The following is a 12525-nucleotide window of genomic DNA, read 5'->3' as shown; positions in this document are numbered from 1 at the left end:
CCTCGATCTCCGTTCTCTGTCAGTTTTCTCACTCCATTTGGTGCTTGGCTGAGTTCTTTATCTCTTCATTTGATGTTTTAGGGTTTCAGGATTGTTGTTTTCTCTGATTGGCTTAGTTTTTCAGATCTTTGCTGTGGAGGGATGGCGTGGTGCATCTACCTAGAGCGCCATTTTGCCAGAAGTCCTGAAAGTAATGAGTGTTGAGTATTTACTACCTGTAATTTCAAGATTGATTAATTGTAAATTTATATAATTTCGTTTTTAATAATGGCTCTGTTTAATAACCAGATTAAAAAATTCCTGAAAATTTAACTATAGGCTCTTATGAGGTGATGTGAATCGGCTCCAGCATACCACTGACTCCATGCCAGCTCTACTGACTTCATCCAGCTTCACAACCTGATTCTGACTTGTTAGGAAAAGAATTTATCCCCTTGTACTAAAGAAAGGAAAACAGATTCTAAGTAGACAAGAGACTTGTTCAATATCATAGTGCTAACCTGGGTTCAGTTCTCAGTCAACACACTGCATTCACGGCCACCACTGTCCATTAGTGGAGGCTTGTGTGTTGCTGTGGTACTAAATAGGTGGAGCTTCCAGACTTAATCCCAGACTAAGACAGACTAGGAAGAAAAGCCTGGTGATCTACTTCCAAAAATCAGCCAACAAAAACCCTGTGTATCACAATGGTGTGATTTACAACACATCATGGGAGTGGTGCAGGACTGGGCAGTGTTTCATTCCATTGTACATGGTACGGTCATGAGCTATGGGCTGACACGATAGGAGCTAACAACACAACACCAATTTCTGACAACACCAGGACCAATAAAAACAATAGCTAAAATTTGGATAGGGTCGCTGTAAGTCGGATTTGACCCGACGGCATCGGGTTTGGTTTTGGTTTTAACCATTATGTCAGGCACTGTGATAAGCATTTTACATAACTTGTTTAGTTCTCACCACAACCCTACAAAATAGATTCTATAATGACACCTCCTTTCTAGTTAAAACAAAAACAAAAAAACTCGAAAGAAGTAATTTTCCCAAGGGCACACAACCAAGGAGTACTGGAGCCAGGACACAAACCCAGGCAATCTTACCCCAAAGCTCATGCTCTCAGCCACCATCTCTGCTGTTTTTGTTGTTAGCTGCGTTCTGAGTCACAGTGACCCAACTCACGGTGACCCCATGCACAACAGAACAAAATGCTGCCCAGTCCTGTACCATCCCCATAATGGATTGTGATAGGACTGGTCTGATCCATAGGGTTTTCATTGGCTGATTTTTGGAAGTAGATCTCCAGACCTTTCTTCGTAGTCCATCTTAGTCTGGAAGCTTTGCAGAAATGTATTCAGCACCATAGCAACACACAATCCACCCCTGACAGATGGGCAGTGGCTGCACATGAGGTACACTGGCCAGGAATCAAACCTGGGTCTCCCACATGGAAGGTGAGAATTGTACCACTGAACCACCATTGCCTTAGTCATTATCTCCAGTGCCTCAGGTTTTCTGACTGCACCACTCCGTTGCTCCCTTCATTAGTAAGCTGAGACAAAAATACCTGCTTACTTCCACAATGCTTAACTTCACTCTGTGCATATTGGATCATTCCATGTCCTTTGTTAGAAACCCACTAGGATAAAGTTTTTTTAGATCGTTTTCCAATGGTGAGGAGATATTTGCTCCAAGCCATCAAACTCCCTTAGCAGCCAATGGCTTCTGCTTTCCAAGGGACTCAGAAGTGGGATCTGGAATGAAATCTGGAGCCATCAGACAGTTCCTGCTTCATGGTACCGGACTCTATAGTACATAGTATTTATTCATTATCTGACTTCCTTAACGCATTTATTCATTCATCAAATATTAATGAAGAACTCAGTGTATGCCAGGCAATGTGTGAGGTTTCTAAGACCATGTAATCTATTAGGTACTATCAGAGCAGTTTCCAGGACTTGCAAGCTTTTCAAGGATTTATGAAAAGCATTTGAGACCTGAAAATAATTTAATATGTGCTCCAAAATACAAAGACTACAAAAATTAAATCAACAAACATCTATTTGAGTATCTACAAAACACAGCCTTATGTCAACCTGTCAACTGCCTTTCAACACACTCTTAGACGGAAATTGTATTTAATGTGGCAGTGGCATTTTAATATGTTTGATTTTAAATAAGGTAGGCCTCTAAAACAAAGAGTATCTAAGGCTTACGAAGGTCATGAAACAACCTAGAGGTGCTAGGGAATCACAGATACATAAAATCTAATCTCTGGCTTCAAGGGAGCCTAGTCTTGTAGTTTGTTTGTCTATTTTCATGTTCTAACCATGAGCTTCCAGAAGGCAAGGATTTTGTCCTCTGTTTTCTTGTTAAACTTCACATTCCCTGAACCAAGGTTGTGTTCAGAATAGTATCTAACTAGTTTGTCTAGTTGGCTAGACAAACATAATCAGGTTAGTGCTACGATCTATGCTCTAAATCTTGAACAATCCATAAAAACACAAAAAGTCTTTTTTCTTGGATTCCCTTGTGTGTGTGCAGACACACACACACACACACACACACACCCCTTCCATCCCCCACCCACTAAATTCCACAATGGATGGAAGGAAATTAACATTGGTGAGTAGCTACAAAGCACCAGCTACTGTGCTGAGTACTTTTTACATATCAAATATGGGCCATGTAAATATCCCCATGCCTGCTACTTTGCAGTGGGCATTGCGGATAACTAGGAATTTGCAGTCATTCTTTCTTGAACTGTCTATATGCTTTTCCCAACTTCCATTTGTGATCCTGTTGCATATCCTCTTGCATGCCAAGTGCAAGATGCACGATCATCAAGGGGAGTGACAATTTTAGGCAGATTATAAAACAAGCAGGAAGTAGTCATCAGAAGAGGGGCTAAATTTCTTGAAATTCATCCCACTGCTCACTTAAATGAAATGTTTACCTCTCCCACACTTATCGTCAGTTCATTCAGATTCCTGGACCAATCTGGTCACTTCAGGCGACTTTAATAGCTTTCATTTATGTGAGCTCAGCGTTGCCACTCCTGGACTAGCTGTGCACCACCAGGCACCCTAGCCTTCCTTATTCTCATGAAGCCAAAACACTTCCGTGGTCCAGAGAAATCGCCCTGTGGGGGACTGTATTATTCTTGCGTCAGCATTCCAAGTACTGAGAGTGATTATTTCAGATGGAAGGACTTAAATTTGCTCAAAGCCCAGGAGAAGATAAAGGAGGACGGTGAGGTCTCAGGGATAAGGGAAAATGGTCTAAGGCCTAGAGACCATCTGTACCATTCCTCATTTGACCCACACAATGTTACAGGATTGGTTTGAATAAGTGATTTTAGAAACATTTGCTTAGCATTATATAAATATGAATTTAAGTATAATATTGAAGATTTGTTCTTCCTTGACTTGAAGGTTAATTTTGAAAATTTAGCATTCAGGGGCACTAATTATGTTGCCAGGCACCATGCTAAGAGATTTCTGTTCATCATTTTGATTAATCCCCTCAACAAATCTATGAAGTAGGTATAAATATTCCCATTTACAAATTAGGAAACTAAGGCTACAGAAAGTGGAGTGACTTGCACAAGGTCACGCATCTTGTAAGTATCCCAAGCTAGATAAGAAGCCAGTTTGTCTTTTTCCAAACACTTGCTTTTAACATTTAACAAACATTACTGAGTCCTTAGTAGGGCCAGGGAGGAAGACAGAAATGTGAATTCATAAGTTTCATGTAGTGTGACTGCTGTAAAAGAGCATTCTGTGACAGAGTGAGGGTTGGGGAGTGGTGGCAACCAATTCCTTCTCCAGGGAGGGGATGGGGAGGATTCACAGAGGAGGTGAGACCTGAGCTGAGTTTTCAGGATTTTGAGTTTACCAGGCATTGTGGATTGAATTGTGTTCCCCCCAAAGTACGTGCTGGAATCCTAACTCCTGTGGATATAATGTGATCCCCTTCCATAATGTAATCTACTTTTACATTAATGAGGCCATACTGGTGTAGAGTATGTCCTAAATCTAGTCACTTCTGAGTTATAAAAAGAGCAGATTAGACACCAAGACAAGCAAGCACCAATGGAGTGAAAATGGATGCCATGTGAAGATCACCAAGAAACCAAGGAATGCCGGGGCCACAGAAGCTGAGACAAGGGTCTTTGCCCAGAGCCAACAGAAAGGGATTCTTTCCCGAGAGATGGTGCCCTGAATTCAGACTTCTAGCCTCCTGAACTGTAAGAAAATAAATTTCTGTTCGTTAAAGCCACCCACTCATAGCATTTCTGTTAGACCAGCACTGAGACACAAGGTGAATAAAAAAGGAATGGCATTTGAGGTAGAGAGAAGATCATGTGCAGTACAGCTGAGTGTGGGAAAAGATGCTGGACTGCCCAGAGGATGTATGAGAGGGGACATCCAGAACCGCTGGGATACAGGATGAGTGAGGAGATCTCATAAGACAGGAGGCTGGAGAGATAAACTAGAGTTAGAATGGGCAGTTTTTAGTAGATGGTTAGCATAAGCGGACATAGTGGGGTAGAGGACTATGGATGCAGAGAAGAGACTGAAGAGGGAAGACCAGTAAGGAGGCAACTGGAATAGTCCAGGTGGGCAATGGTGAGTCCTGAACTAAGGTAGCAACTGTGGAGATGGAAAGGATGGAACAGCTTTGGAAAGTGGTTCCTAAATGTCAGTGTACATAAAAACATTGACTGAGAAATGGCCTAAAATTGAAGACTCTGAGACCCAAATCAAGACCCTAAAATTTGCTACATCTAGAGTAGGACTCTAAAACCTGCGTTTTACCAAGTATCCCAGGTGATTCTGATGCACATGGTGTGTGAACAACTCCTTGTGAGATACTTCCAGGATGACTGACTGGGCATGAGGGAGAAGGAGAGGGAGGAGTTGAGTTTATCTCCTCCGCCACTGGCATCATTCCCCTTTTCTTCTGATAACTGCTCCTGATTTTCATATGAGGTGTGCATTTTCCCCCAATCTTAGACCATGTGGTTTGGGTCGGGCCCATGCCCCCAGGCCTAAGCTAATCAGTCGCTCTCTCCTTACCCATTCAGGGATGGGCAGGTGCCTCAATCAGAGCCAATTTCTGAGACTCTTGGGAAGAGAAGTAAGTAATCTTTCTTGTTGGCCTCGAATCTGGCAGGATAAGATGTTGCAGCTGCTGTACCCAGGTAGAGTCTGCAAGTAAAGCCAAAAGAAGGCAGATCTGAGAGCTGGGAAAAAAACAAAATCCTGTTGTCATTGTTTGGGTCCTGAATCCAGTCATGTAACTTCTCATTACACGAGCCAATCATTTGCTTTTTTTTTTTTTTAAACTTACGCCATTTTGTGTTGGGTTTTCTGCCACTGATGAAAAAAAGACTGCTTATCACTTTAAGAAGACCTGATATCTTAAAAATCCTACCTTACAAATCAGATAAATGAAGAGCTGATTACTTCTATTAAAAAGGGATTCACTCACAGCTTCGTTTGAAGAGAGTGCCTCCCCAAGGTCTGAAGTGTAGAATTTGATTTATTAAATTTGATTTACACATGACCTTTTCAGGAGGACAATCTTAAATGCAAAATAAGAGCAGAACTACCAGGATAATTGCTCTCAAAACCACTCCAGTCTGACTTTAGGGGGCCAGCCAGGGTGCACTCCCGCACAAGCACCAGCTGCCCTGCCTTACCTTTTGGGGTCTAAATTTGATTTCACAGCTCCTTGGCCCCCACAACTGCAAAATTCAGCCTGCCAGCGACAGGATCTGATACAGCTGTTACACAAGTCTGATGTACAAGTCATCCCACCTATAAGCTGACAGTACTTGTATTGTTCTTCTTAGACTCCAGATAGAAAACAAGCTCAAAACATGATGCCTTAATATATTAAAGTATTCACAATTTTTGATCATTAGCACCGATGGAAAGGTCTCCTGTTCAGGCATGTGTTTCTCTGGGTCGACAGTGAATGCATCACTGGGGTTCTATTGTATAGGTAGATGGTTCCCTCCTGTCAGGGCAAGAATGAGTTCTGCACAGCTCCAGCTCCGTGTTCTTCAGCATCTGTCTTCTCCCTGTCTGAAGCTAGGGACTGCTCTCACTCATCTCAGTATGCTCATCGCCCAGCACATAGTAGAGGCTCTTTCACGGACTTAGTTGGATGATTCAGTAATTAGGACAGTATCTGGAAAAGCCTGAAAAGGAGATTTTAGTCATGGGGTCAGTCCATCATAGGGGGAACATCATTTTTATTCTGAAAACTCCTTTGTTCGGAAACTCAGGTATGCCCAGGGTGTTAGGAAGAACAGGGCCCAGCCTCCACCTGGGGCAGCAGCGACATCTCTGAGCCTCTAACATAAAGGTCTCTTCCAGGTCTAGAAATGTGATTTCTCTGCTCTAAACTCCTCCCCTCTATCTTGGGACTTTTGTAAAGCCTGTATTTCCAACTTGGCAAGCCTCTTTTACTCCCTTCCCCAATCCATTATAGGGAGCAATAAAGCCAGATTTTTCTTTCCAGACGAGGACAGGTTCCTGGTTCTCTTTCCTGGTTCCCCAGGTTTCATTTTTCTTCTAGATTCTGCTGCTCCTACTTGTAAACCAGCCAGAGCTTGCTCTTTCTCCCTCTCTCTTGGTTTCTTGTTCCTCCTCTGGGAGGAGCAGAGAGTCGAGCTAATCATACTCCTCAGTTCATGGCACATACCATCAGCATCTGCCTGTTTAAGGTTCTGCTCTTGTTAAATTTTGTTTCATTATTTTTCCCCTTCATCCCCACATCCAGTCCCATTTCCCATAAGTACTTACAATACTGTGTTTGGTACAAGTCCTTGGATATGAACGTATTCATAAGAAATCTGTAAAATTGCTTTGTGAATGAATTTGTTTTAAATGTACATAAGTGGCAGTGTGTTACAGATCTCACACTGCTTCTTCTTTCATCACTCTCTTTTGCAGTTCTAGTCATTTTGTTGTTCTGACTTCTACATAGGGAGCCTTGGTGGTGCAGTGCTAACCAAAAGGTTGGCTATTAAAACCCACCAGCCGCTTCGTGGGAGAGAGATACGGCAGTCTGTTTCCCTAAAGATTACAGCCTTGTAAACCCTATATTTGTTGTTGTTGTTAGGTGTCGTCGAGTTGGTTCTGACTCATAGCAAGTCTATGTAGAACAGAGCAAAACAATGCTCGGTCCTTTGCCACCCTCACAATCGTTGTTATACTTGAGCCCATTGTTGCGGCCACTGTGTCAATCTGTCTCATTGAAGGTCTTCTTCTTTTGGAAGAGGAAACTCTATAGGGCAGTTCTAGTCTGTCCTATAGGGTTGCTATGAGTCAGAGTCAACTCGACGGCATGCAACAACAACACAACAACTTCTATATTGTTTTCCACAAGAGCATCCTCTACTTGTTGCTTATCCATTTTTAGTGATAAATATCTTGGTTTCCTAAGACTCTCTACCATCACCAACAATGCTTCTATGAATATCTTTGTCCGTGTCCGAAGAGGAGTCTGTGCCTGAAGTATTCAGGAGTGAGAGTGAGAGGTCACAAGGCATGTGAACACTTGATTTCACCAGATAAATTCTAGAATGACTGTTCCAGAATTAATGTCCTCTCTTTGACTTCTCTAGGCCCTTCCAACTCTATATGAATGTTAAGCCTTTTTATTTGCATAACTTTTTCAATTCTCACATTATTTTATTTAATTACTGGGATAAACTTTTAAAGATAAATGGGGCAGCTAGTATCTCCACTCTACATTTGGGGAAAATGAGGTTGCAGTGCTGGGAATGGCAATGTCTATGCTAGAAATCAATAAGCTAGGAATTGGGGCTTAGTCTATGTTCCAAAAGAATCCTGGATAAGAAGTTGAGATCAGCTCCAGGAGGACCTTAGGGGATATAAAGCCCTGCCTCTAGACCAGTGGTTCTCAACCCTGGCTGCACATTAGAATTACCTGCGGAGCTTTTAAGAAATACTGATGCTCGTACCTCACCCAAGAGCAATAATATCATAATCCCTGGGGTTGGGATCTTGCAGAGGCATTTTAAGAACTCCTGGAGATGATTTTAATATGTAGCCAGGGTTGAGAGTCTTACCCTAGACTAAAGGGGCTGGGCTTAGAAGGAGGAGGACCTGGCATTCATCACAGGCACATCAGAGTGATGATTTAGACCCCTGATGGCAAAGAAGAAGTCCTGGAGGTAAGATACAAAGAAAAATGATGAGCAAAGTGATGGCAGCTGTGATCATCCACCATTCACCAGAAGGATAACCTGGCAGGAACCCAGCACCGCTGGTTCAAGGCCTGGAGGAAGCTGAATTACAGAGGACATTTTAATTCGTGCCTAATAATCAGAAACTAAAAACCTTCAAATGACAGAATAATTACAGAAATATGTGAAACTCTAAGGCCATTAACAAGATCATTATCCAGGCTAGCTGACGCAGGTTTGTCTCTGATACCCTGTCCAAGGTGCTGAAACCCACCTTGCTTGTTGCTGGCACGCCTCTGTCAGCAGGAAGCAGATTCCCAGGAGTACCCAGCACTGAGTGAGCTGGCCCCCTGTAGCGTCAATTTCTGTCTGCAGTCTGTAGGCAAATCCCTTACCATGCTGATGTTTTCAAACCACCAAGAAAGTTTAATCTTCAAATTGGCAGCAATGGTGCTGACTTGGAAAATGACTCTTCCCTTCCACTCCTGGTTTTTTGTTTTGTTTGTTTTCCTTCCTAATATATTTCAAAATAATTATAATGTCCAATGGTAATACGGCCTCTAATACAGAGAAGACATTAGAAGGGATATTATTAACATTAATTGAGCATCTATTTTGAACCAGACAAAGTGCTAATTACTTAACACTCGTTATCTTGCTTAAGCTTTACAAAAGCTGTGATGTATATTCTAGCAGAATATAATATATCATATTTTATGTATATAGTAGCAGAAGCTCAGAGAGGTTAAGTGGCTTATCCAAGGCAAATCACCTAAAAAAGATGCAGAAAAATTATTCAAACCTTGACCTCTCTGATTCTAACACCCAAACATTGTCTGCATTGAGGAAAATCTAACTTATTTCCAATTATTTCCCGGACAAGAGATGTCATAACTTCTCTCATGTTCCCTGCTTGTATTTTTTAGCTTTCATTACCAGTAGATTTTTCTTGGTACCTAATCTAAATCATTCCCAGAATAATTTCAACATCCTGGGAAGATAGAGATGATCTGAAGAGCTTTACATCTATGAGCTAGTCCATTCAATTGAGAAGAGGAATTACAGTCTTTTGTACACGCATCATAGCCTCAGATTGCCACTGTTTTTAGCTGTGAAAACCCAGGCAGGCCTCCCAGGGAAAAATACGTGGGGTACGTGCTATAATGAAGCTTTGGGTCCTGCCGTAGGCTAGGAAAATGTAGTTATTCTCAGTGGCCCTTCATGGGCCCCACCTGCTAATTGCATCTCATTCATAAAGCAAGTTCAGGGTAAGACCCATATCTAATGTCCCTAAAGCAGTTGTTCTTCAAGTATAGTCTCAGGACTAACATCTTCAGCATCACTCTTGGGCCCCACCTGAGACCTACTGGTCCCTAAAGCAGTTGTTCTTCAAGTATAGTCTCAGGACTAACATCTTCAGCATCACTCTTGGGCCCCACCTGAGACCTACTGAATCAGGAACTCCAGGAGTGGATCCCATTAATCTGTGTTTTAACATCTCTCTCTCTCTCAATAGATAGATAGTCAGACAGATACAGATACATATACATAAAACCAAACCATTGCCATTGAGTCAATTCCAACTCATGATGACCTCATGTGAGTCAGAGTAGAACTGTGCTCCATAGGATTTTCAATGGCTGATTTTTGGAAGTAGATTGCCACACCATTCTTCTGAGGTGGATCTAGATGGACATGAGCCTCCAACATTTTGGTTAGTAGCTGAGCACTTAACCATTTGCACCTCCCAGGAACTCTGATATATATATATATATATATATATATATATATATATATATATATATATATACACACACACACATATAAATATATACAGTAGTCCCCAGTTACGACCGGATTCCCTTCCAATGACTCCATCGTAAGTTGATTCTGACGTAAATCGAATACCTCATGTTTTTTAGTTTTCGTTATTATTGCCTTTTATTATAAGTATCTTTACAAATCTGCTTTTTATGTGTCTTTGGGGGTTGGAAACATTACATATAAACTTACAGATATATTCTAATATATACATTAAAAAAGCACACATCCATAAAAAACGAATGACATTGGCATTTTGTCAGTTGCAGTAATAATTCCACTTGTGGAAAGTTCTGTATCACCTGGATTATCCCTGGGAATGGGGATGGCATTTCTAGTCAGAAAATTAGCAACAGTTGTCTGTATGGTCTTCTTACACACTGCAACATTTTATGTAGTACATATTATCAAGGATAAGACGTACACACACACACACACACACACACACACACACACATAAAAGAAAAAAAAACAGACAATCATAAGTGCAGTTCACCGTAACTCCACTATGTCATAAGTCGGGGACTACCTCTATATATGGGGGGGAGGGAGAGGGAGAAAGAAAGACACACACGTTAGAGTTTGAAAACAAGAAAAGTACTTTTAAAGCTTCTGTTGGTCAGTACAGAAACAGCAAGTGCCAAAATGTACATTTGTTTTGACCGTGGGAATCCAGGAAAGCAGTCCCCTAGTCTGATCAGAGCCATTTAAAGACAAATAGAAAAGATGCTACCATTGAATTCCTTCTCTGCTTAAAAACCAGAGATGGTTACCTGTTGCCCACTGTATTTAACGGGGACATCTTATCCTAATTTTCCAGGCTACTTCTGGAAGGTTTAAACCCTTGTCTTTCCCCTCAGACACCATGTGCTCCGGACTGAGATGTGGAGATTTGGATGGGGGCGGGGGGGATGACAGAGAGGAGTGAAACCAAAATATTATTTTTCTGAGAATTTTTTGTCTGTCAGGAAATAACACATTTTCCCCAAAACTTTTTGCTTCTTTACAGGCTTTTACATCCTTAAATATACAAAACATGACCATTTTCTGAGCAAACTAAGTCATACATAATGCATTTTTATTGGCACCTTGAATAAAGATATGGCAGATATGAATATCAAATGTGCAGATGAAAAAGCTGAGAGGAGAACTCACAATGGGTGAACAGGGAGCAAGAGAGCACCTGGCTGCTCTTACAAAGCCAAAAAGATTCTCCTGGAGAAACTGCACCCCACAGTCCTGGAAAGTTGATCAGATGCAGTCACTAAACCACTGTTAATTTTTCTTTATACCGTATCGGGGAGAATGGGTGAGGTGCTGATGGCTGCAGATGGAGAAATATGATTAATTTAGAGAGGAGAAAAAAGTGGATTCTTTAAACTTAATGAATGAGAAGTTTTGTGAATTCTTGGGAGATGCAGCAAGTAACCTGGGAATCAGGAATGTTTGTCATGAGAAGGAGGACTTCATATATCTGTAGGTCTGTCATATGAAGAATAGTTTTATGCTGGGTAGCCTTCTAGGGTAGAACGTATTGAAGATACAGTGACCTTGGAAATCATCAAGTCTTTTCCTTCACTCATAGGTGGACACCAAAACTGAGAGAGTTAATGTGACTTCAAAGCTAAGATTATCACTCCTGATTCCCAGTCCCTTTTCCCCACACTGAGCAACTCATAAAGAAAAGGTCATAAAAAAGATGAAACTCATTTCCTATTTTGCTAAGACTCCTAAACTGGTAGAAGGCTCTATAACCTGTAAAATTCTATACAGATACAAGTTGTTATTATTATCACTCATAATATCAGGTTCAGTTCTTGACCCCTTCCCACTTAACATTTTTATAAAATGTCTGAAGAAGGGCATTGATTTTCTGATAATAAGAATTCAGGGGCAGACAATGAGTGTATTTAGATGGTTTGAAAAATGAAGCAAATCTAACATGATTAAATCTAACCATATCAATATTAAGTTAGGAATTTAGTGCGCAAAGCCAATGGACTTGTAGCAAAACCTATGAAGGAGTGGGTTCAGTTGCCTGGGAAGTTAACCTTAGTCATAGTTGCCAGAATAGTGGCCTTCAGTTGTATTGTTATGAAAATAACATCTGTAGAACAAGTAAGGCAATAGTCCTACTGCCCTGGCCAACAACCATCATATGCTACTGTGGTATTATGATGTGTTCTTGTCATTGCCCTTTAAGAAAGACCTTCATTTAGTGGACATTTCTACTCTAGAGAGGAGCAACTGAAGAAACAAGAGTCGTGTCACTTGAATAAGAGAAGTTCACAAAGAGTTTTCACTGTTACCTGAGGTGTGCAAAGACTGTCAAGTGGGAGGTAGTTTTAGGCCCACTCTTTGATGCTCCAGAGAGCAAAACAAGGACCATTAAAGGGCCAATTTTGGGCAATTTGTGCACAATATAAAGAAGAGCTTTCTAATAATCAGTCTTTTAAAATTTAAATGGGCTGCCTTGT

Source organism: Trichechus manatus, unplaced genomic scaffold, assembly GCF_000243295.1.
Source record: "Trichechus manatus latirostris isolate Lorelei unplaced genomic scaffold, TriManLat1.0 scaffold00015, whole genome shotgun sequence".
Taxonomy (NCBI): Eukaryota; Metazoa; Chordata; class Mammalia; order Sirenia; family Trichechidae; genus Trichechus; species Trichechus manatus.
This window is presented reverse-complemented; position numbering follows the sequence as displayed.